The 26995-nt window shown below is 39.1% G+C and overlaps 1 long non-coding RNA gene across 1 annotated transcript; it reads right to left on the reverse strand.

Annotated features, from left to right (window-relative positions):
• Positions 1-19464: 19464 nt before the first annotated feature.
• On the reverse strand, positions 19465-23633 carry LOC139827029 (uncharacterized). Its single transcript, XR_011737209.1, has 4 exons — positions 23531-23633; positions 21986-22507; positions 21376-21477; positions 19465-19544 (listed from the first exon to the last, which is right to left on the reverse strand). It is a non-coding gene; the product is annotated as an uncharacterized lncRNA (long non-coding RNA).
• Between the last annotated feature and the right edge of the window lie 3362 nt (positions 23634-26995).

Genomic DNA, 26995 nt, shown 5'->3' on the forward strand with positions numbered 1-26995 from the left:
TCTTTCCCACAGCAAAAGCTTTGAAGCTAAGTTACTAGTGGGAGCAGTGGCAACTGGAATTATTTGAGGTGGGAAGAGGCTTCCTTTCTACGTCTAAACCAACACTTAAAATTGCATGCCTGGAAATGAAGGGGCAGCCAGCATACATAATCTAAACACTGGGCACACCCTCCTAAAGTCAGCTTCTTGAAGAACACTTAATGAGTAAGCACAGATTAACACACAAAAATACTGCATCATCTGCATTGCAGCCAGTTGATTAGAAGAAACGAGTCCCTGGAGGGCCAGGAATATACGTATGTATAATTAATATAACATAGCATATAACTGCGTTTATCTCAGAAGTTCACTGGTCTAAGTTTTCTCTGATTATTTTTCAAGTTGAACCAATCTGCGCTGAAATCTGTTAGCTTGAAACTGCTGCTGTCAGTCCAGATAGGAAACTCAGAGAAATGCTTTGAAATTGTCAGTTTTGGTTCTGAGTAAAGACTGAAAGTAGCCCATCTGTGCCAAACAAGCTGGTTGGCAAAGGACCAAATCTGTCCTTTGTATTTGACCCTGATGCAAGTGATATGTCTTCTTTTACAAGTCCTGCACCATCAGGACTCAAACAAGTTAAAGAGCAGATTTCACCATCCTCTAAAATTGGACATCTTGAAGTGTGTATGTTTATACAGGAAATGGCCCACAGCACCAAAGAGCAAAGATGTAAATTCACTGTCTTTCTAGTACAAGATCCTATATTGTGTAACAGCATTAGCCGTCATTATATCCAATGAAAAGAATGGACTAGAAGTGTTTCCGTCTTCTTGTGACGGTATTGTCAATAACTTGTGACAATACAACAACTTTGTAGAAAGACTCCGTGAGGATAGGCTACATATATACATATACCTGATTCATTTTCCTTTTTCCTTCTATTGCTTAGATTGCATAGCAAGCAAGTGTCCTAGATGGAAGGATTCGCTCAGTGATAGCTAAACAGCAGGCTTCGTTGTTCTTCAAACTTGCTTTAACACAAGTGGATATATATCACAGATTTTTTTTCAAACCCAGAAACATTGTCTGTTAAGATGGCATAACAGTCCACAGTGAGAACATAGTTTTCCAGAAAAAGGCTGGAAAATGTCATGGAATTACAAGGTAGTAATGAGATCTGAGGTTTTTTTCAGCATGTATGGACATCCTGCTAATCTGATATGCCAGCGCCAGACTGTGCCTCCAGAAATAATTAAGAATAGTACTGGCACAGGTACTTCATCAGTAGAAACATTAGAGAGTGATGAATCCATGCAAAGACTACACAGGTAGAATAGAAAGATCATTACAATAGACAGATACTTTAATAGGCTAGCAGTGTATTCTTAGTGTGTGAAGATCAGGTTTTCAGTTTCACCTCTTTCCAGGGCTCAATGTCAGTGAAAATAGGTTTGAATAATTTCAAGGAAATAAGAGTTGTGATTTTTGTCTGATGTTTTTATTTGTAGTTTTTTTTAATAGTACAGCTTTTTGAAACTATAGAAACATATTTTACTGTAGAGTGCCTAGCTGCAATTTTTCCTGCCAATAATATTGTCTTTGTTCCTAAGCGGATCAAGCAAAGCTCCTACTGGATATTCCCTTCATCGACCAGCAGAAAAACAATTAAAATTCTCAGCCCACAAATATTCATGCATGGACACTCAAGCCACTTGAACTGAAAGTTGAGAATGAGACAGGCTACTTGAATTTTTACTTATATATGCATAAATACCTATCTGAATTACCTGAATTCCCTTCTGTGTTTTAGCAGAACCACTTTTTATCAGTAGCCCACAGTCTTGTGACACCTCTTACATGGTAATACTTTCTCCAAGCATTTTCAAAGGAGATCAGGTTATTCGAAAAGCTATGAACTGTTATTAGTGGTGGAACACGATAATTGAAAAGTCCAGAGAAGTGGTGCAAAATTTACATTCTTTACAGCACCTGTGTACTTCTTGTCTTAATTTAAAGCACAGAAAAAGTAGACAAGAACAGGACCATAGCAGCATTTTTGCACTAAAAAACAGTTCAAACAGCCATGCAGTCAGCATTGCTCAGCTCCATGCATGTCATTACATCTCTACAAACATCTAAACAAAGTACTATTGTCTTTAAAGAACAGCAGGTTGCAGTAAAACAATATTAACTTCAATTTTCAAAATTACTTAACCCTGTAAAAAGGCCAGGAGCTGCCAGTGGCTCTCTAGGTTACAACAGCTTCTAGACAGAGTTTTGTTCTGTCCTATAAAGCTCCAGCTTGTTTGTATTAACTATAAAACTGACTTTTTCTTCCTCTGCCTAGTATTATAGCTGTGAGAAACATCTTTCCCAGAAGACCCTCAAGTTTTGAAAACTACATCAGAAGACTCAAGAGTTTCTTCTTACAAGATAATGTCAGTCATGAAAGTCATTCTTCTATGCAACATCTGATGAAACCCAAGTCTTAGTCCTAAAGCCTTCTACAAAGCCCAAGATTACCCCTCAAAGTAAGTATTTGCTGATAGTCAGCCTAAAGCAGTTTATTACCATCATGCCTAGACTCAGGAGTTACTAATGAACTGCACATATTATACTGATTTAGTGGTTTGTACAAGTGTTGTGGTCAATTTTTGAACTGGTATCTAGTGGAAATTTCAGCAGATTGAGACATTTCACATTGAAAGCTTAATGCTTATGTGTCTGGGAAGACAGTGGAGGAAAATGAAGGTGCTACTCCTTGATGACTCCAGAAATAGTTGAATGAGGTAGTTAAATACCAGATATGGGACATAATATGCTACAGGAACACTCTCCCAGCTTCCCCTCCAAAAAGAAGAGCAAGAACACATCGCAAAGAAGTATGGTTTGGGTGAGTAAAACTGAATCAAAAAATAAGCCTGTGTCTGTTTCTAGAAGAGCAAATCTGCCATGGGAACTAGTGGGTTTGGCTGGGAAGAGCACATCTCCAGCAGATGCATCCTGGAGACCAGGGTACTTGTGAGCACAGAACCACTGAGGAGGAAAAGCATCTGTACAAGGTAACTGGAAACAGGAGAGTGGAGGGTGACCTTTTAGATTTAGTTTCAGCAGATTTGCAGCAATTTCCTTGCATTTGCTCAGAACTGACTTTTTATAAGCACCTGTGCCAGTGCTCTCCCTTTTGGATGCTGCAGATGAATCCTTTCATTTGGAGTTCACTCAAACAAGGATCTTGTAGAAAGAGATTGCTAGACAGCAAGTGAGTGTCCAGGCACCTCACAGCAAAGTGCATGGCAAGTAGGAGAGCAGGGAGGAGAACAGATAAAATGTGGTATGTGCAGGTGGAGCACGATGGGGGTCACAGGAAAAAAATGGTGTTTTTTGGGATTTGGAAACTCATGAGGCCGTGAGGAGGATCTTAAAATAAAATAGCTGTTAAAGGAGCAAGGGTGATTCTAACGTACTAAAAGCTGGAAAACTATAACTCAAGTGAGGAATGGCCTCACCAGCTGTTGTTCAGGGAAAAGAAATGATAAAAAAAGAAGTCCTGCCTACCATGAGAGTATAGGCCCGATAACATCTCTAACATCTGGGTTCAAGGCTGAGTAGAATGAACTTATTCTGTTTTTTTTCACCTTCCCTGACATGGGCTCACACACCTACATGTGTCCACTTGTTTTCACTCGCCTCTGTCTTCACCCTAATAAAACCAGACAAATGGCATTTGTTATTGAGCTACCAGCAGTACCAAGTTCAGGAATAACAGCCTCAACTAAGCAGGGGAACAACAGATCCCTGGTGTTTGTCTGTCTGGGATAGTACTACAGTGTAAATTAAATAAACTCATAACACTTTGCAGCAGTAGGAGAGCAGCGCACTACCAAAGATAAACCCTTCCCATGGTGTTAATTCAGTTGAAGTCCAAGAATCTGAGGACAGATGTTATTCTTCAACTCTCTGCTTTGGTTCCCAAGTAAATGGAAGACAGATCCAGGTTAACTCTGCTTCTATCTCCTTAGACCAATGCTTAGCTTCCATGGCTTCCAAAGTAAAATTTAAAAAAACCAACAACACACACACAAAACTGCAAGTGCCCCCCCCCCCAAACTACCTTAAAAATCTATTATTTTATTGTCATTTGACAATGACCAAACAGAAGAAATTAAAATAGGGAAAATGACCCAAATAAAAGGCCTAGAAAAAATGGCTGGGTTTTTCAACTGATCCCTTTCTCATCCTAACTGTTTCATAAATACGAGGCTTTTTTGCATTCAAATTCCACTTTGTTTGTTCTTTTTTTAGTTAGTGAAACAGCTCTGGCCTTTGGCTTTTAATTTCACACCAGCTTGAAGCAAGAATCAAAGTTGCCTTGGACTGCAGTCTGCCACAGTTCAACAGCTCCTCGACAACAGGGCTGTGACCATGCCCTTTAAAACCTTCACAGTTAAAAGATCTTGCACACAGAGCACTCTTTTCTAGGAAATTAGCTTGCACATTGCCCCTCCAAAAGCCTTCTTTCCTCCTGCCTCTTGTGACTCGCATTAGTGTATTATTATTTTTTTTTATTATTATTTTAGCTCAAGACTTGAATGGGGAAGGCTGAGCAATTTAATCACCCAGCAGAGTGCTTACCATTACACAAACAATGATAACAGTGTGTCACCGTGTTGCTTTCTACCTTAAGTAGGATTAATGGAAGGAGGCAAGCCTGCTGAAGAGAGATCACACAGGAAACTCCAGCCTTTATCCAAAAAGGCCATGCTCTGGGATTACACACCTGGCCACAGACACAAGTCTAAACAGTCACTTTCCTGGTGGAAGGAAGCAAAAAGAAACATGAAGTGGCATCACCTTGCACTACAGCTTTACCTGCTGATAAATCTGGGGCAGGGTTATAGGTTTTTGCTTACTTGCAGGCCTGAAATAGGGTGGAAACAGACCTTGGGCAAGCTTGGACAGAGCGGACTTGGGTAGGGTCAAATCAGGGTGTATGTTTTCAAAACAAGCAGCAGCATGTTTACTGTTTTTCCCCATTGGTGTTACCACCAGCTGGAAGAGGAGAGGGAGAAGCCAGCCAGGGTTCTGGGGAGGCAGCTTGACCTGTGGCTGGCGGAACCCACAAGCAGCTTCAGAAGAAGCAGAGACTGTCCACCCTTTGTTGGAACCCATGGGACTTGTGCAGAGTCTTATTTCCAGAGAAAACTTATTCACTGGGGCTTTCAGGTGTTGTCATGGAGGAGAAATCTGTGCTGGGCACATCAATCCTCCTTCTGGTTCCCAGCTTCCCTGCTGTACCCCAGCCAAAGGGGTTCAAAGACCCACACACAAGTCAGAAAAGACCTCCAAGGCATCTAAGGCATTTGGACTTGGGTCCCATGAGACTGGAGTTTGATGGAAGAAGGGTCAGACCCAGAATCAGGCTGTTACTCAGGTAGCAAAAATAATAAATAATTTCATTTTTCAATAGGTCATTTGATAACTCTAGTGATTCCTTCCTTTGTACACCTCTGACAACCCCCATTGCTTAGCTCTCAGAACTCCACCTCAAAAATCACTTCTTAAGAGAATGATTACAGCAAAGAGCAAAATCCCTATTTCTTCTTACACCTCCCACACAGAAGTGTCAGAAAGGTACTGCCAAAACATTTTCTATGATGACTGGCAACCTGCTAGCATGCCAAGAGAGACACTTGTAAGAACATACAAAAATGTAATCTTGCCATTCACTTAGTTTAAAAAGTTTTTTGAAAAATGGTGACTGCTTTGAGAAAAAGAGAGCTACACTATATTTGTTCTATTTTTAATTCTGATCCTAAGCAGCTTATCCATGTCTAGTCTGCTACCTACAACTTGAACAAAAGTTAGAATATACAAGGTACAGGTAACATTTAATTAGTTAACACTTATTAATTATCCTAGAGTGCCATTTTCATTCCCAATGCCCTGCTTAGGAGATGATGGTGTTTCTTTTGCAGTTCAAGTATTATTTGTGTACAGCTCCATCATCACTTTGTCAAAAGCAAATTTGTCTGAGGTGAAGAAAGGAGTCTGCACTGCACTAATTGCTCATTGATACCCTGGTTGGGCTTATAAGCCTTTTCTAAAAATCATTATAAAAGACACCATAGAGCAGTATCTCTGTCCTGAAAAAGACATTTTAACTGTTTCCTTCTGTTCATAAGCAGGTTTCTCACAGGCAGAAGAAAGAGCAGCTGATATCCAAGCCTCAAAAGCCACAGAAAATATTTTATATTTGAAGACACAACTGTATTTTCTTAAATCATGTGCAGAGATAGGAAAGGTCTGTGATTTAGGAGTGACAGCACAGACAAGGAGTCTTATGCCAACATCCTTTGTCCAAATTCAGTTTGATAGTGATGAAAAGGTGTCACTTAGTGATCTCTATACTTGAAATGGATTTATGGTAAGACATTTGATGGGCAGGTGCTTCAAATAGAAAAGATTTTCTTATACCTGTGGCAGCTTCAGCTGCACTTTTCTGTAGATAAACAGAATACCAATGATAACAGTTCAGACAAATAAATCAGCCCACACTATATTTGAAGGGATAAACTGAACCAAGGGAAAAGAGAAAAACAAATCACAAAAACCTTCTTACCCAAACCCTGCCTGTCTGCTACCACAATAGAAACTTCTGATGCACCATTCCTCCAACAAACCCCTTTTCCACTCCAGAGAAACAGCAAGCCTTCTTCACAACACCTGACAGAAAGATGGTTGTGAGCAACTGCAGAGGAAAGTACAGAAAACAAACCTTAATTTTTCTGCTTTCCAGACTCTAATTCATGGTGATTTGTTTCTTCTGAAAGTCACTTCACCTTTAACCTTCCATTGAGCCCTTACATCAGCTCCCCAGCTCTGAGGATCTTTGCAGGAACAACACAAGCCCACTGCAGGCAGGAAGAGGCATTTCTCTGAACCATGACTTAGGGGTTTGACTTCAGCAGTGTGTATTTAGACACACCTGTGTAGTAAAGCTACAGGTGAAGAAAGTGAAGCAATGCAGGCTTGCACTTGGCTTTGAATAAGTTAGGAACATGCTTTGACACCGCTGAAGAGCTGTAAAGCCTGAGACAAAAGCAGGAAAGAGGCAATGGAGATGAATCATCACTTGGTCTCAGTTTGCAATTCCTCCAGCCTTTCCTAATTCCCCTGGAATGGACTCATTAGAGCACGTGAAAACAGAATTAATCCTGTGAGTAGCATTCCTCATCCTGCTCTATGCAAATCACAGAATGTTAGGGATTGGAAGGGACCTCAAAAGATCATCTAGTCCAATCCCCCTGCTGGACCAGGAACACCCAGATGAGGTTACACAGGAAGGCGTCCAGGCGGGTTTTGAATGTCACCAGAGAAGGAGACTCCACAACTCCCTGGGCAGCCTGTTCCAGTGTTCTGTCACCCTCACTGTGAAGCAGTTTCTTCTCATATTTAAGTAGAACCTCTTGGTGTTCCAGTTTGTACCCATTGCCCCTTGTCTTGTCATTGGTTGTCACCGAGAAGAGCCTGGCTCCATCCTCATGACACTCACTCTTTACATATTTATAAACATTAATGAGGTCACCCCTCAGTCTCCTCCAGGCTAAAGAGCCCCAGCTCCCTCAGCATTTCCTCATAAGGTAGATGCTCCACTCCCTTCATCATCTTTGTTGCCCTGCACTGGACCCTCTCCAGCAGTTCCCTGTCCTTCTTGAACTGAGGGGCCCAGAACTGGACACAACATTCCAGATACCACCTCTGGAGTTACAGAAAATAGTGGAACAGAGATCAGCTTGAAATCAAGGAGTGTTGAAGCTACTGGTGCTGCTCTGATAACTTAAAAAATCCAAACAACAAGAAAAAAGCTCTTTGTAAGCTGCTGGACCCAAGCATGGTCTTCATGACCCTTTTCTCTAGTCAGGAACATTTTTTTTTTTTTAAGCTGAATTATAATTCATATTGAAGGAAGCTCTAGAATATTAGCTAGTCCATGCTACCTCTCAAATGTTGTGGAATAAAAAATATGGAGCACCCTTCCACACACAGCCAACTGCACTTATGTTATGTAGCTCATCTTTCTTGTCCCTTACACTGAAGCCTGTTGAAGAGTAGGCACATGTGGAAGGCAGGAAATATCAGGTATTCAAGTATATGAATAAGAGGCAAACTATTTGCTCTGACAGTGGCTGCTCTATCTTTGTTTTGTCTCCCCTACAGGATTTTTTTTAAATGGTTTATTTTCAGCTTGGCTTATATGTCTAACTGCAACCAGAGAGTTCCAGCTCACAAATTTACATGTGCTTAGTACTTTTATGCTTTTCCACATGGTATCTTGTGGAGACAGAGAAAAAAGGGAAGAAATGATTCCAAGTATGTTGCCTCTCTGAAGAGCTGCTTTAAGATGGTTACTTTTACCGCACAGATCCACACCCCATTAACCATCATAGTAGAAGACTGCAATGACTAGAAGTTTCTCCCTGATTTTTTTCTGGATTGCCAGTTAACTGAGGCCACATTGTAGATGGAAGGATACTATTGCTACTTGCCCACCCGTGACCCTAAGGAAACACTGTGAGGAAATAATCTTCACCCAAACCCCACTGCCAAGTGTGTTTACACAGCTGTCAACAATTAGGGCAGAATTTGGCATGCAGAAAAAGTCCAGCTGTATATGCTGGAGAAAACTGACAGATTGGTTTGGTGAGCCAACAGGGCAGTTTGTAAGGCAGACTGCAGATAGGCTCAGGGTCAGCAGCAATGGGTTATTTATTTGTTTTCTTTATGAACTGAACACCCCTGGTGTGTGTACTGGGTCTAGCTGGGATGGAGTTAATTTTCTTCATAGAAGCTTGTTTCATTCTGTGGTTTGGTTTTTCAAGGTTACTTTTCACCCTTTGCCCCTGCCCCATCCCCTTTCCCAGAAGTAGCACATCACAGCTGACTTACCTCTGTGAGGGCTTCTCTTTTCCACAGCATTTCAGAGGAAATGGATGAGTTCAACAACTCATTTGTGGCAATTTTTTGTAAACAGTAAGGAACTTGTGTCCATATGGAGTGGTGCACTGAGTTAAAAGACTGGTGTGAAGCTTCTTCTGGGAAACCACTCTCCATCAAGAAAAAACAAACCGAAGAAACTTAGCAAACATTCACCCAGGATTCTCTAGATGACAGAAGCTCAAAATAAGTGGCACTACCTCGCATATGCTGTGTCTAAGTACAAGGACAGTTACTTCAGCACGGCTGACACAGGGTAAATCAAAACACAATAACCCACTGTGATGCAGTTTGCTGTCAGCAATTACTTCAGTGGCAAAGAAGGATTTCAGCTTTCTCTGAGGTTTTGATGGGAGACCATAGTTCTCAACCATGGGCAGTTCTGCTCATGCCAAGGAGCACTACCTCATTTGCTATCAATGATGATTTAGATAGTATTTTAAGTCTTTTCCATTTTCTAGTGCTTATCAAAGGACTAAAAGATGACCATGAAGGTCTGCGGGGGCACTTGATTAACAGGAAGGAAAAGGGTGCATAAATCAAAGAGAAAAAGTCTTCAAAGAAAGGATGAGACTGTAAAGAAACGTGCTCACATGAAGGGAGGTGCAAATAGTTAACATTTCATTGAAGGAGCTCTGGCTTTTAAAGTTTGGAGAACAGTGTGCAGTGTGTTTCTAGTATTTCAAATCCAGCTACTACAAGTATCTCATATTTTTTTTGTTGTTAATAATTGCACTATTATTAGCGAATAATTGCATCTTCAGTTGCATAAATCCTATTTTCCAGCATTCTATTGCTGGCTATGCAATTCCTAACATCTCCCTCAGATAAAGCACTTCCCTTTTATTCAGCAGACAAAGAAGTAAATCTTTCAAGTTGCCCTGTAAAAAACTACAACCTATTCTGCCTTTAAAATTAGGATAAATATTTCTTAGGTTTTCTTTTCAAGCGTCTGAATACGATCTAAGACTCAGAGTTCAAAGAAAAAGAACACAAACAGGTGGACCTAACAGTTCAACCTAGTGTCCTCTCGCTTTTGTATCTGCATCCCGATAGATTGTTCATTCCTCAGACTGCAAAATTGCAGCTTCTTCAGGTCATAAACTTGATTGCCTCATGAGGTACTTACATTTTCATGCATGAAAGACACAAATGGACATCCTTATTAACAATTCTACACTTATTTGGTAGGAGTCACCCTCACGTACTTTTAAGACACTCCTGCCATATATTGGCATGAATATCAAGACCCAAATCGATCAGCTTCTGAAATAGAAAGCCTTCTCATCTTCATGCTGTGTGGCTCGTTTCCTGTAGCTATTCCTTTTACAACGTCAGCCTAATAAATCTTTATCCAAGCCAGGCAAACAACAGGAAAATATAATTTAAGGAACAATACTGCCTTGACCGGCAAAGAAGAGAGAGTGCAATGGATCTTAATGACCCTTTTCTGTCTGATTCCGACTACTGTGAAGTTATGATGCAAACACTGAACTGTCTCAAATTGAATGAAGTCAAGATAATTCAAGGACAAAAACTTGTTTGCAGCCAATATAGATATTTGAAATCTTCTCGGCAGTTCTTTAAAAATCTCATTACAAGCTGAATGGGGTATTATTTCTTGTGGCACTCCTACAATCTCTGAATTTCTTCATTGCTTTGTTATGTGTTCTGATCACAGAGACAGGATGTCCCAAATAAACTATATGCAGGATACAAGATATCCATAAATAATTATGATGTTACTTTATTTGTTAAAAAAAAAAAATCACTCTTGCCTCCAATATTTAAATCTGGATGTCACCTCAAACCAGGAACAGCACACAAAAGGCTTTGATGAGTTCTGTAGCATTACAAGAACACTGCTGCTACTAATTCAAATCTAATTCAAATCCAGTGTTGGTACTTGACATTTTAATTTTTTTTAAGACGATAGATAAGTTGGAATACATGGTATGTGAACTCTTTCTTCTTTTTCCACCCCTTATTATAGCTACAAATATCCCACTAAGAAGCAAAGTATCAAAGTTGAACTTTAAAATAAATTGCTGGGGTTTATATTACGTATCTCAACAAGAAAAACAAAAAGTACCTAGTAAGTAATTGAAAGCATAGTTTGGGATTACAAAATGATCTTGTCTTGCATTCTGTAAACAGCAGGATTGCTTTCAAAAGAAAAAAAAGACCAACTTTCTGGCTACCATGCATTCATTCGGAATTTGTTATTACTAACGTACTTAGGGAGGGATTTTGTTTCCACTGGTGATATTGCTACAGGGAAGACTATGATTCACTTGAGAAAAATGCCTGTGGTTTGAGAGGCCAGTGGAAGAGAATAGGGAATCTTCTGTCCTACAGAAGACTGACTTTTGCATATCAGCTTAATCTAAGCTCTTAACGGGGACAGAATATTCTGTAGCTATCATTGCAAATCGCTTGACGTTATTAATACAAATGTTCTGCAAAGATAATGGCCAGTCCTGCTTATCTGCCATAATAATTAAAAGGCTCTAATCAAATAATATTGAGATAAATTTCAATGCTTTGTATGGTAGAGCTCCTCACAGAAGTACCCTCCCCCCACACCTTTTTTTTATGGCTTTGCCTTCAACTTGTTACTCCTTATTGAAAGCTAATGCCATGCTAAATTTTAATAATATAGCTAATGCACATCTCTATGCTGCATTAATGATCCACTTGAAACTCTACAGAAGACACCCACAAGAAGGACAAACACAGGAAATACCATCTGCAACTGGAACCAAATTAAAACAGTGCCTATCACAACAGTAGCATTTTCATTAGATATAAGTATTCTTGTCCAGGATTTATACACGTGAAATTATTGTCATACTTCCTTAGCTCTTCCCTGGAGGGGTTCATGGGTCTAGCTGATGCTCCTATAGGACTTACCACTTTTACAGAATACTAAACAAAGGTCTAAATAATTTATTTCCCCTGGCATCCTAATTAGGATGGTATGAAGTTCTACACTCTCAAGTCATAAAGTCTGAACTCAGTGAAGAATCAGACTAAAGTTTGCTTATTTCACACAAGCAGTTACTTACCCTTTTTTACAGGCAAAATGGCCTTCTCATCCTGCATCACATTTAGTGCAAAACCCTGCCATAACCAAATTTTTGCAAAAGTCTCCATGATCAGACAGGAAGAATTTTACTGGTAACACAAGCACTGTTTTGATACATAGTCACCTTTGCCTAGGAGACTCCTATTGCTAGAAAGCCTGGAAGCTTTAATTTTGCTTGGATGGTTTATGAGCAGAATTGTGGCAGGGAACAGAAAGAGGCATTAGGATACACAGGGAGTGGGGAAGAAAATATAATCTTGATGCCAGCAAGAACAAACTGCTGACCTTGCTGATCTTAAATCTTCTTCCTTGGTGGGAGACTATAACAGAAAACCACTGAGATTTTCACCTTGGTAAATGCTAGAGAACTGGAAAGTGTATTAAAAAAGCTGCAAGACTAGAAAAATTATGCAGATTTGACTTCTCTGATACAGAAATATACAATAACAGCAATTAAATTAATGTGTGTCTCTACTGAAGTAGCTATTTTTTTTCCCTCACTTGCAATATATTACCTAACCAAAGTTATCACAGTTAAGCAGAGAGGATATTTAAAAAATAATATTTTGCCAGACACCATCTATAAGATAGACTGTTGCCCTAGTTCCTGATGTGAACCTGTACGCACATGTGGTTTGCCATCCTCAAGTTTGATTTAGAAATGAATGTCAACAAAACCATGTTCTCCATGAGTCAGATCTGCTTTTTGCATTAGGTTGGAAATACAATAAGTTGAATGAAGAACTTGGATGTTCCTATGAACTTATTTATGATTTTGCAGTGAGTCCTGCTCATAAGAGGCACCAGAAAAATACAAAATATTGAGAGCACAACTCTTGAATTTTGTGCACGTGTTTTTGAAGGTGTGGAGTAAACTAGTTCCACAGTTCCAAAATAGAGGTATATTAATGACCATGACAATAGAAAAACTCCTCAATTCTTAAACAAGCTTTCCAATTTAAAATAATGTTGCAGTGACATACTGTAAACAGTGGTAGAATTTTAGGTCAGGAATGAGTAGCTGAAGTTTTGTTCCCGAGAAGAATTTTTTCATCCTCAAATGTTTTTAGGCTGTGGAAGCTTCTTAAATCATATGATCCTAAGATGGGACATTTAAAGGGTTTAGCATTATGTGTACCCACAGCTCAGAATAGTCTGCATGCAAGTACCTTGGCCAATCATTATTAATACATAGAGCATAGAGTGAAGCCTCTGCCTATCAATCTTAGTTAAAGTTTACTGATTTCCCAGGCTATATCTGCAGTTGTGTCTGTCTCTTCTTCAACTGAAAATTCCATTATGGATTGGCAGTTCTTTATCAATAGCACTAATAGTGGAGTATTGCGAAAAAAAAAAAAAAAATCAAGGTTTTAAAAACAACTTTTACAGCAATTTATAATGATTAAAAAATTAATTGAGAATTCCTGACCAGCCCTAGCTATAGTGACAATTTGCAAATACAAGTATCCTCTGGGAAACAGAAGACTGCATGTGCAGGTAGTGGATTATTTCGTGGTTTTTTGGCTCATATGGACCTGGAATGGATCATGAAATCCGGTTCCAAGGCATGTATGTGAAAGCAGTGCCAATCTAATGAGGTTCACTGTGTAGATCTGAAGCCTGTTCACAAAAGTGAACAGAAGCCTCTGTGCTCCACTATCAAGCCCTTCATAGGAAATGGGCAAGAAATCAGAATTCAGATAAAGCACAGAATCTCACTTTGATGCTGTGTAGCAGATATAACTCAGCTCTTAAATGACTTCATTTTAGTTGGCTACATTTTTTGGTGGTGTAGATAAATCTACAGAGCATTATAAGATAAATACATTCTTGAATTTCTACCATCATTCAGCTCTCATAATTCTGATTATTGCCTGAAGTGTACCTTTGCAAAATCTAGTTGATGGAAAAATTCAATAATAACTTACTGTCCCAAACTTCCTTACATTACTTCTCCCAACACTCCATCTTCAAGCAATCTCACTGCAATTCTTCCCCAAGGTAAAATTAGTACTATGCATACATAAAAACACCATATACCACTGAAGAAACTGCTGATATTGTATGGGTTTTGTATTTCAGACTAGCTTTGTGCTCTTTACGTATTTACCCAGAAGTATATTTTACCTGCTGGCTGTGTTCTTCTACATTCTCAGCAACTAATCACATTGGATATAATGCATGCACTCCCTTCTACTTCATCATTATTCTGCTGGCAGATAACAGTGAACAATAGCTGAGAGATTCTCAAAGGCTTCCATTAAGCGCTGATCAAATGCTGGCCTCATTTTTCACATAGGGTGTATTTGCGGTAAATAAGAAATAGCAGGAACACAAATCGAATATAGATAAGCTGGAAATATTCTATGATATAATCAAATCCAGCCGTGTTTAAAAGGAAATAATACAAGCTTTATCAGTTTTGATTTTGAGACAGAGGAGCAATTTTCATCTGTGTATCTTGGGAAGTTCATTAACTGTACCATAGGGTTATCCACAAAAGTCCCCTTGCTCAGGCTTGAGAGGACATGGATAACCAATCTTTTGAAATACAGACACCAATGTGTATGTAGTGAAATATGTATACGCATTGCCATGCTGGCTGTGTGGTTGCTATCCTCTTTGAAAGCCATCACAGCACACTGCAGAGTCACTGTCTGACTTCAGCACACTGGTTTGGGCTTGGTTTTACATGTGGATTCATGCTCAAGCACTTTGGGAGCTCTCAAAAATAAGATTTGAACAGGTTGTCCCTTGCAAGAGAGTGACTTTAAGGGGAAACAGTACCTTTAGACACCAATAGAACAAAATTTACTGATTGTCTGTTTAAAGGACTGAGAAATTGCCCACAGGGATTAAAAAGCAAAACCAAGAAGAAAATAAAAGTGAGCATAGCAGAAGAAACACAGATTATTATTTTTTTTTTTTTTTTTTTTTTAGGCTATTAAATTTCACAAAATTAAACACAGAGGTCCTGACTGCTCTGTGTTTGGAACCCAGAATAAATGTATTTAAAAAGTAAAGGGCAATGACGTGGAACAAAATTGCTTTCTTTTGGGCTCCCATTGTATGAAACAGTCCCAGTGCTCTCATTGTGCTTGAAAGACTCAGGGCTTTCCTTTCCTCCAGAACATCTGGGACAGGCATGTTGGTTTAAGAAACACGTAATTATTGCCAGTTATAGTTGAAATGCATTTTGATTCCAATCTCTATTAGTAACAGAAAGGAGGAAGGTTCACAGAAAACAGGGTTTTGATGGAAAATTTAAAGGAAGTAATTTTGGAGGGGCAGAAAAAAGACAATTCATGAAGAATACTCCAGGAATAGCTCCACACAAAACACCTTCTTGAGATTAATGAATTTGTTGCACATACCCATAATAATTTCCATTCGCATGGAACAGGTCCAGCTGCTTTCAGCATCCAGAAATGAGAAACAGAAGGAAGCAGAAGAGAAAACAACCATATTTTGTTATGTCCAACAGTTAAAATCACTGGATAGCAAATAAATTATGCTAAGCGCAATTAAACACAGAATTAACAACAGTCATTTGTAACTTAACAAAACAAGACAGCTGAGATAAATGAGAAAGGGCTTGCATTGCGTCCCATTGAGAAACTGAATGATACGTTGCCAAGATACATGTTTACAGAAATATGAACCTGAGGTCAAACAACTGATTGGCTTCTAGCTGTACGTGTTTTCATCTATGCCTTGTTTGTGGCTGTTTCTAATCCCTTCCCCCGGTCTTGTGTGCGCTAAGAAAACTCCTACAAAACAACTATTTCAGCATTACTAGGGGCAGGAACGCTAGTGCAAATGCGTTGTTTAGTTATTACAGAGCAGGACAGACTTGCCTGGTGCAGGGTGAGAGATGGCACGGTAACAAATAGCAGCTGCTGTTCCACTTCAGATCACTCTGATCTTCAGAGCACTGCTAATGACAGCAAAACAAGAGGGAAATATTTCCCCAGAGTAAATTCAGTCAGGGCATGCCTACACAGCACCTTGCGGGCAGATGCAAGCTTGATCCGCATGTCCTCCATAGTGTTGGGTAGACAAAATTAAATCGAGAGCTGCATGACCCGCTTAAAGCAGTCCATGGGCTGGGCTGATATATGTGTGGCTCCTCAACAGGTCTTAAAAGCTTGGTCCTGTGATGACAGTAATGCAGGCACTCAGCTTTGGTCAGCTTGAAGTGCAAGCACAGCAAATGCATGTAAGCCTGAAAGGTTAGACTTTCTCACAGTTACAGCTACATGAGCTTTCTAAGGTTCATGTGCTTGCACTTGTTAAAAAAATCCAGCAAACTCCTCCTTCCTCTGTTGCTATAGCTACTCTCTGACCTTTCTATTCAGCAATAGTGTTGGCCCAGACTTTAGTCTTGTTATTTGTTTTATTGGATTCTGTGCTGTCTTTCAAAAATATTTTAAGTTGCCCCAGTGGCAAAGCAAACTATCATCTTTCATTGGACAATCATAAGTTTCAGCCATGGAAGAGGACTACAGCATGCCCCAGCTTCCTTGGAAGAACTGGGCTCAGGTTTCCATTGCATGGGTGGATGATTGCCCAAAAAACTACAGAGTTGCATTACTGCCATAGTGTGCATTCAAATCTAGAAGCTGAGGAGTACTCCTGGGAGCTACAATAAGTAGACACAAAGTTTGTGCACCCAGCATGCCAAAATGATTATATGGATAACCTCTAACATTAACGTGTTTAAAAGCTAGCCAGCGTGATGCTTTTGCTTAGCCTTCTTAAGTTGCATTCATTCATCCTCAATGAAAGAGACACCAGCTTTCAGAACAAAGCTCTGAACATGAGTATATCACAGGCGATCCCTGAGGGTGTAATAGAGCATCTCTGGGTTAGGAGGAGACGAGGAATCTGAGATCAATTATATCCACACCAGGCCCACTGCCAGTAGGCTGTGGGATGTTCAACTGAGGGCGAAACAAGAGGGAATCGCCTTTCCAGGTTTACTGCTTCATCAAGTCTCCACCAAGGAGCTGCTGTTCCCATAGCAAACACAGGCGCTCTTCAGGCTCTGGCTATCAACAGCATTTTACTTCCATCTCAAAGGCATAGAGTTGTATTTTGTACTTCAAAAAAAACACACCTTCTATATTTCAAAATACACCTATGCCACAGGCTTTCCATAATCTTTGAAGGAGGGGTCAAATTTAAAAATTGATTTCTAGCTCCTGATTTGAAAAGACAGGCAGATATTTTCCATAACTGATGAGTGTATGGAATAGCAGATCTGAAGGAGATGAGACAATCAGAGCCACAATGTAATTGTTTCCTTGAGGATGTGGATTTGACCCTTACCTATAGATTTCACTAGAAACCCGGTTTAAAATAAGGAAGCCTAAATCTATTTGATTTCTCCTTGCTCTCTTTTCTCCTAAAGAGTAGCTGACAGGTGAAGACTAAGCCAAGAGAACAGTCCCTGCATTAACCATTAATGGAGACAAATGCCAGGTGTAGATGTCAACTGCAATTTTTCATTCCCTGCTGATAGCAGAAGGTTCCACAGATGAATGCCAGAATGCTAGGGTAGAAAATTCACTCATGGCTCCCCCAGTCCTTTTGTGAGTTTTTAAAAAGCTTTTTGTTTTCAAAAAGCCCTTTCTTTCTAGTACTTTCATTACTTCATGTAGCTTTGTCACAGTTGATCTTCATTAGAACTGAAGACACTATAAAAGAAGGCACAGTTTTATAGTAAAGGTAATTGTTCTGTAGTCTGATCCATTGCAAGTGCCAGCATACAAAATAATGTCATGCACTCACACATGCTGTGACACAAACAGCAGTGTTATTTCCCAGTTTGTTTTGATTTAGGAATTACAGTGAAATCATGTTCTGCTAGAAGCATTTTTCTACAAACAGACACGAGCAGAGTCACAGTCAGAACCAAGACTTCAATTCACACAAAGGAGAACCTGGAAATCTTTCAGAGTTTAGCATGAAGATGTGACTGGTGTTTTACTTGGTTGACTTTTCAAGAGCATGCTTTGCAGAAATGACCTTTTTATTTTTATTTATGTTTTTGCGAGTCAATATGACCCCACTTTTGTGGAGTGAAGGGCACCATGAAGTCTCAGGCATTTCTGCCTCAGCTATCAGATGGGGCATCGTATTAACAGTCTCTACAACTGTGTAAATCTGACAAGGTTTCTGCAATGCTCCAATTCTGTATGGTGGCTCACGTCCTAATGAAAGGAAGACACAACAATTTAAGACCACCAAAGCTCTCTCAACAGTTGTCTTTTGGTGTTACAACTCCTTCTGCACAAAAGCCTCAGTTATGGTTTCCCTCCGTTGCTTGTCTGCCTGAAACCCATTGACTGTCATTCTAAAATGTCTGATTAACAGAGTATCTGTTCTAAATCAACAACCAGTAATGGAAGGCATGTGCTCATTTAAAGGGTATTGTTTGCCTCAAGTATGTCTGTCCATTTCATAGTGATGATAAAATGCAATGTTCAATGGCCTGAGACATTTCACAGAGAAATGTACTTGCTGAGAGGCTGTGAGAGTGGGGGAGCCAGGGGAAGGTATTATGCCCTTAATGAGTTTAATAAAGACAGTCATGTTTAGGAGATAGCACCTGATCTGTTGAAAATTATATTTATCTTTCCAAAGGGGGTAGATGTTCACTAGTCATTTCCTGGAAAAATGGGGTAGGTTATTTCTTTATTAGGTTAGTGTATACTTAATGGGAAGGAAAGGAGGGGCAGATTTGAATGTAAATGGAAACCCAAGAGACTCCAGGGAACTAGATACAAACTCTAATGCAATTGATTTGGAAGGTCCTGCATTCACTGGTATTCATGAGCACACAGGAAAATGATGGCCTTACAGAGAATTTGAGCCAAAGATGTGGTGTGAACAGGCTGGCTAATGTAAAAGGGGAAGTTTTTTTGTTCTGTTTTAGTGCGAACAGATAAACAGAACAGCTTCCTTTTTACTCCATGTGCATCTTCTCAATATTTTACATGATGCTGCCTGTTCTGGACATTGTAAACAAACTCCTATTTGCATCCATCTGAGCTTGACCTGAGTTAAGGGTGACTCCTGCATACTTGTTTGACAGCAAGGCACTCCTCACAGCATTGTGATGATCCTTTAAATAAGAATACTCAAATGCTAGCAAGCAAACAGTTTCCTGAAAGCCTCCAAAGGGTAACAAGCTGTCATGGTTTATCCTGAGCTAACAATAAAACCACGATAGCCGCTCTCTCACTCCCCCCACTCCCTAAATAAGGGAGACAATTGAAAGGGAAGGGAGAAACTTGGATTGAGATAAACACAGTTTGATAAAATAATAAAATACTAATACACTACTAATAAATATATATATAATACAATATAAGTAGAATATAAAATAAGAGGTACTTGATGTAATTCCTCATGAATTCTGTCCACACCAAGAAGCTAGTCCCAGGAAGCAGCACCTGGTCCCGAACAGCTGATCCTGGAGAGAAAAGAGAGAAAAAGGCCCAGAGGCCTCTGCAAACTGACAGGATGGCAAAAGGTCAAACCAACGATAGTCCCAAACAGAACTCCCCCAAACAGGTCTCTGAAAGTGAGGAGAATGGAAGATCCTAAATCCTTACTCTCCTTAAATATGAAGCATGGCACTGATGGGATGGAACACTCTTATCGATCAGTCTGGATATCAGTCAAGCTCTGCCCCATCTCTTCCCCCCTTTCTCAATGCCTCACACCTGTGGGCAGAGTGCTCTGAATGTCCTTGGCTCTCAGACTAGAGCAATTAAAAACATTAACTATGTCCCGGGGTGTTATCTCCTTGTTCTCAAACTAAGTCCAAATAGTGATCGTGCTAGCTATGAAAAACAAAGGTTTTTAACTGTGTGAAGAAAATTAACTCATTTTCAGCCAAACCAGCAAACAAGCTAGGCCTCCTTTGAACTTGTGCAGTTTGCTCTTTGCACAAATATTACCATATTCTTGTTGAGGGTAGAGAGAAGGACAAGTAGTGAGTATTCTAGTATAGCTCTACCAAAAGCTGTTATTAACAGATCATGTACAATAACTATAAAGAAGGAATGTCAGGGAAATGATGTTGATTCTTCATCCAGCTTTGCTTTTAGTAAATCCACTAGGACTGGAACCTAACATGTTAACTCTTTCAGCTCTACTATCAAAAACTTTGGTCAGGCAAGACATACTATAGCCATGGATGCTATAGCCAACGTGAAGATAAAAACAACATGTTTGGCAGAAAATTTGTCGCAGATGAGTACCAAGTAGAAATGACACAAGTGTTGTTAGTAAACAGCATCATCTCGGCTTCTCAGAAGCAATTACACCCACATGCATATCTGCTTTTAAAGTCCATAGTAATTTAGAATGATCTCCTTATAAGCCTTGAGTTGAAAAAGTAAGTATGCGTGAGATGGAGGAAGGAAAAAAGACAGCAGTTCTCATGAGAGATAAAGTTGGATTATGACTTCATAGGAGTGAAAAATGACTAAGATCCTCAATATCATTGTCTTTTGTAAAAATAAATATTTATCAAACTTATATTTATAAAACTAATTAAGCAATGAGGCAGGCATCTTGCCCTTGACTAATACAATTTTAATTTATGTCAAGTTGTAGCTGCCTATGTGAAAAGATTAATTTAGATCTAGCATTGATGTAGGAGACTGAGCTGACCAAATTAAATTCACACTTGAAATATATTGTTCCCTATGTATGTTTGGTGAGTGAGAACAGTTTAGTAACCAGTCTGAATAATAATAATGATTGCTTCTTGCTTGCAGACAGCTTATTGTCTCCAAAGCATTGCAGATTTGAAATGTTCTTCTTTGTTCATCAGAATTCAGAATGGTTACCAAAAGTATCCACCCCAAGAGTTACAGATACAGTCTGTAAATGACAGGTCAATTAGGAAGGCAGCATGAATTCCTAGAAATGCTGGAGAACAAGGGTTGGACAGAATACATTACAAAGAAATTGTGAAAGTGACTTAATTTTTGTAACAGAAAATCAGAACACAGGACAGAGGTAGGAAAGCGCAGAAAAATAAATATCGACGCTGCCCTCATTAAATACTTGCCTCCTACTGGAGATGAAAACCTGTCAAATTCAGGAAGAAAAAAAAAAAGAAAAGCAAGCCAGAAGAAAATTTTTAGGTTGGTAGCAGCATCTGGTTTTGTGCAGGGAGAGAGGATTTATTAAGATACTGTGATGGGACAATAAGAAAATAGAAAACACAGGACTGCGAAGAGTCTACTGAACAGCTTGAAATAAACAGTATAGATGGATCTAGAGATCACCTGCATTCAGATGTCAACTTCAGAAAAAGGTGGTACACTGGCTGTAGAAATCGGTCCCTCCCGTTGCAGAGGTATGCATTATTACTGTCACTTTTTCCATCACTAGTACCAAAAGAGGCAAAGTAATTTACTTATTTGGTTTAGACTGGGACAAAGAAAAAAATATCCAGAGTCATGCAATTTGAGCTGAATGAAGTATTTCGGGCAAATAAAACCTTTCGAATTATGCAGTTTTGAGCAGACCAAAACCTTGCATGAATTTAATCAAATTCCAAAGAATATTTCCAAACAGGATAAGTGGGGAGAGAAAAATAAAAAATAATATTACCCCCCTCCCCAACAACAAGAAACAAAACAAAACCAACCAACCAACCAACCAACCAACCAAACCAAACCAAACCAAACCAACAACTTTAAAATCATTATTTTGAATAAAGTGCAATGGTTGGTAATTTTGTGTTTAGAAATAAGGTTTTCGAGTTTTGTTACTGAGGTCAAATAATGTTTTAGGAAAACAGGGTAAACAACATATACCTTAGAACTTTAATACACAGTGAAACTCTTTCTATTCAAACAAGTTTGGACTTAAGTTTTAATAATTCAGCCTCACCTTTTTTTGCACTTCCAAACCAAATTTAGCTGTGAAATACTATGATTTAAGAAAACTGAAACAAAACAAACTGAAATGATCTTCAGAGTGATAGCCCTTGTGTAGCTCCAGCTCTGAGTGAGGAAAGGCAGTTTCAGCAGCCCCTGGGAAAACTCTGCAAGCAGAATGAAGAAAACTGCTCATGTACCTCTCCAAAACTGAGGTACAGGGACAACCCCTGGCATATAGCAGTGCTCTCTGCACCTTCATCATCCTGGTGAGAGGAGCCTACAAAGCTGGTAAAGTTCTGCCACTACATTGAACAATGAGCAATTTTCCCGATACACACAGCGAGGACACCTGCTATTTGTGTCCAACATGTAAATAGGGAGAAGAAAAATAAAAAACTGTTTCAACTTGTTTATCCTGTAGCATCAAGAGTGGTCCAAATCCACAGATAAAGACTGGTAGATCCAGTAAGAGCACACGGGCAGGGGCTGGGCCACCTCAGAAATACAGGTTTGTAATTTTTCACTTTTCAGCCTACAAAATGGAAACAAAAAACACTTGAGTTTTGTCAAAGTAACATGCACTATTGATTTCAAGGAACTCAAAGGCACTACAGTAACCACATAAGGCAGTATAGTAACCACACACACTATAATAACCATATAAATACCAAGACATGAGTAAATATAAAGGTACCAAGTTGGCCAGAGTATGCCTTTTCTGCTACATGAAAGAAAAGAAATTATTTTAACACAGACATAATTAATGCACTGTTGAATTATTAATCTGTGTGAGTGTGCCAAAGTGATTAGTCCATTATTAAGGTTTTCATCCTTTCAAAATTGTACAAAATATTTCAATAAAACAATTTTCTACTTTCAATCTAACTTATTAAAGAATAGGTTATAGCAGTAGTTATGTAGTAATGGAAGAATAATCAGGTATGCTCACAAAAAGTCTGGAATAAAGGAACAAGAAATGCTCCACGTGTAGCTTTCTTATCAGAAGCTCAGTTTTCTGAGGAACAGAACAGCAAGATACTGATTGAACATGTTTGCAAAACTAGTGTGGAAGCATTTCTACCAACCTCAGTTATATCATCTATATGCAGTAATACTGTTCAATTAAAGTGTCACAATCTCTTATTTAGGAATATAAACTTTGACTAAATAATCTTATTTCTGGCAAAAGGTAGACCAAGAATATTATACTTTCACAATGAATAAAAATAACAAAATCAGAATATCCAAAGTAACTCAACACCTTTGAGATGGTTTAATTAAACTGGAGCCAACTGAGATTAATTTGTTCCCTGTCATCAGCTCAGGTAGGAGCTCTAAAGAAAGGCAATATGTCAGACTTAATTGTGCCTTATTTAATGTGAAAAAGGCAGTAGACTCTCTAGGGGTCACCAGAGTAGTAAAACAATCTTTTAATTACTTCAGTTGTCTGGTTTCACCATTGCTTGGGGAGATGCCCTACCACTGCTTCTTGGTTGTTGTCTCAGTACAGCACCTGTCCCATGTGGCAGTGACATAACCACACTGAAATACCTACCCTAAGAGTTTTATGCATCCCTCTGAAACACCCTGTGCCAGCTGCTGTCAAAGTGAAGATGTTAGTCTGAGGTGAACATACCTTCATGAATAACAGTACAGGCCAAGATGATTCCTAGGGAGAGGAAAAGAAAAAATAAGGGAATTGTCATTCAACCTTCCTGACAGTTCACTCCTGAAGGAGTGCTGGTGAGGAAAAGTATCCAGATTTTCCACTAACTGTCACCATCCATAATGTCATAAGCTTGAGGTCATTCATCTGATGTCACAGGCATAGGGTGCTGCGTCTCAGTTTATCCCACAGTTCATTGTATGCATGGGGTCAGAAAAGCTGTGGTGACAACAGAGCTGCCACCATAGCAATGGGGCTTCTGGAAATGAGAAGAGCCCATGGCTCACCTGAGCAGCAAGAAGGTCCCATTTAATGGCATTTCTCCAGGTTTAAGGAGTCGAGATTAGTAGGAGGCAAGGAAACAGACACACAGTGAGCAGGGAGCCCAGCAGAATGAGAAAACACCAGGTTTGTCATGTATGTCTGCACCTGCAAGATGATTTCAGGAGAAGTCCTTCTTCATATCAAAGCAGTGAGAGCACACCAGGGCATTTCACATCTGGGGCAGCAGCATGTGCTCTAGGACTCTCCTGCTCACTTACCATATACTGTCACACTGCAGTAGATTGACCCAAGTTTTAAAAACATCATACAGGAATTTCAGAGATGAGTCAATAAAAACTAAGTATAGACTTCAGGATCTGAACACAACAGCAGCAGCACTTAGGTACAGCTATCTCGCAGATGAAAGGGAAATGTCAATAGGCTTAGCAAGAGTAAATCCCATTTAACAAGATACATTACACTATCTGCTGTAGCACAGACAAAAGCAAACATACATCTGACCTAAGAGATCCTTTCCAATCTCAAAAGTTTATCCTGTGGGACTCGGCATGGCACCCTCAAAAGACTAGAACTGTGAATGAAATATTTCTGAGATTCAGCTCTGTGATAGACTCTTGACACAAACATAATATCCCCATTTTATACAAAGAACAGTTTTCACAGCCATGCCACCTCTGATCTCTTACTCCTGATCTTTAAAGATCTCTAAAATACCTTCCAAAGACAAGCCTGGAGCTAGCATTTTAAACTGCTGGTCACTAAAAAACAGGGATTCGATAGAGATATTGATTTCATGGCACAATATACTTTCCCCTCCACTACTCTTTCCATGTTCCATTCTATAAATTTCTCTCTCCCTTTCCCTTTCCCTTTCCCTTCCCTCTCCCCTCTCCCCTCTCCCCTTTCATCTTTCCCTCAGAGAGATAACTACCTTATCAACTTTGTCTACTCTACACATACTACCTTTTCTTTCAGAGCTAGTTTAGCTGGTATATGCCTGAGCAATTGCTTAAATTTTGTATTTAGCTCTGAAGTCTAATTCTTTTTCAGAGCTGAGGAATACTGGCGTGCCTGAAAATTTGCCTTCCTTTCCAAATTATGCCAGCTGATTAAATAAAAGATGACATCTCAATGTGCACATCTGTTTTGGCCTCAACCACATATTTATAAATATTTCTGAAGTTGGAAGGTTAAGAAAACACAGTAAGTAAAGCACACGAAGTTAAATAAAATATGAGACATGATAAGGCCCTATTCAACTAAACAGCAAAGTGGATCAACATGTAGTTGTGGAATCATAAATAATCCATGTGAGGAGTAGTCACAATGGACTATGTCTGAACATTTTTTTTTTCTCTTTGCTCCCCACGCCCCCCCCCCCAAAAAAAAAAAGAAACAACACCCAAAAAAAACCACCAATCAAAACAAAACAAAACACCAATCAAACAACCAAAACCAAACAAGCAAACAAAAACAAACACCAGAAGATTCTGGTAACAATTTGCTGTACCTGGGCAGCTTCATATTAAAGTAAAAAAGTGCTAGCACTGTCCAACAGACTGCACTTGGACCAAAATGAGAGCTCTCTTCTAAACATAGTGTATAGATAGTGTACTCTGTGGCTGCTCCACCTGCTGATTCAGGAAAGCAAGGGTCTTCTCTAGGCTCTGTCTCACAGCCAATACCTTGTGTTTGTCTTGGAAGCCATGGGGCAGCCTAAAAGGCACTTGATGTTTAGGAAATTCAATCTAACTTAAGAAACCTGTACGTGAGGAAGATCTTCAGGCTCCCCCTTGGTTTGACTCAGCGAAAATCCAAAGCCTATCTCAAATATTCTAAGTCAATACTGGCTGAGGACAAGGTGCTCAAGACATGGACAACAAACTAAGAATCCCACCCTTTCTCAATGACAAAGAAAACCAGCCATGATGTGAAGGATCACTGCTCCCAGATACTTTGCCAGTAGGACCAGCTTGTTAGGCTAGACATTACCCTCCTTAGTGACCTAATATGAACAAGAATGACAGTAAGATGTTAAAAATAAATTCAGAGGTCCAGTGGCACCACAAAAATAATCAGCTTGTAAGCTCTGCACATTTTTTTTTTTTTAAACACTGGTACCTATTTTTCCTCTTAGTACATTTTTTCTTTTAGCTAATCAGTAATTAAAAAAATCATTCCATAGAACGTCGTTAACTGCAGTAATAACTTCACTAGAGCCCTCATGAACTTTCATTGTATTTTTGATCCTTCAAAACAAGTGAAGATTTATAAAAAAATACAAACAGAAAATAACAGAATAAGATATAATAATTCCATAAATTTTATTTTGATGGACAGTATCCTTTCATACATAGGACAGTTCCAATTTACCACATGAAAAATAATATAAATATCTCATAATGTATTGTGACACAGTTGTGATAAAATACAGCTTTGAGCCAGTTTTGATAACAATTTGAGAATTCAAAGCATTAGAGCTACCAGTAGAAGACACCTATTTAAATTTGTTAGATGCTCTAAGTCCAGCCTTTGCTGCAAGCATTATTTTTGCTGTCTTGGTTTTTGTCAGGAGTTATTCACAGAAAGTGAATATCAGAAACAATGGCCGTGCTAAATTAAATCTGACAAATACAGGAAGGCAGCTTTAATATTACCTGACCAACACAGACCAACTGAAAACTTAAAAGTCTTTAGCACTTTGTTTTGCTATCAGGAAAATATTTATTTTTAAAATACAGCAGTTACTGATAGACACTTTTTTTTTTAATTCTTTTTTTTTTAAGAAGAGATTCATTTGAAATCCCAAACCTAAAGTAAAAAAATACATCCTTTGGCTACAAGCTATTATTAGATTCTTTTTCAGGTTAATTAAAAAAAAAAAAAAAGAGATTCTGTATATAAAGTGATTTTAAAAATTAAATTATTATGCTTTTTATTATTATTTTACATATACCTAAAGAGAGTCAGTGGGGGACTAATTGCCAGAGTTGTTGACCATCCTATCAGAGAATAGTATAAGAGAACAAGAAAGTGAGAGAGAAGATCTAGCACTCATCAAAATCAATC

The sequence above is a fragment of the Patagioenas fasciata genome, chromosome 1, assembly GCF_037038585.1.
Source record: "Patagioenas fasciata isolate bPatFas1 chromosome 1, bPatFas1.hap1, whole genome shotgun sequence".
NCBI lineage: Eukaryota > Metazoa > Chordata > Aves > Columbiformes > Columbidae > Patagioenas > Patagioenas fasciata.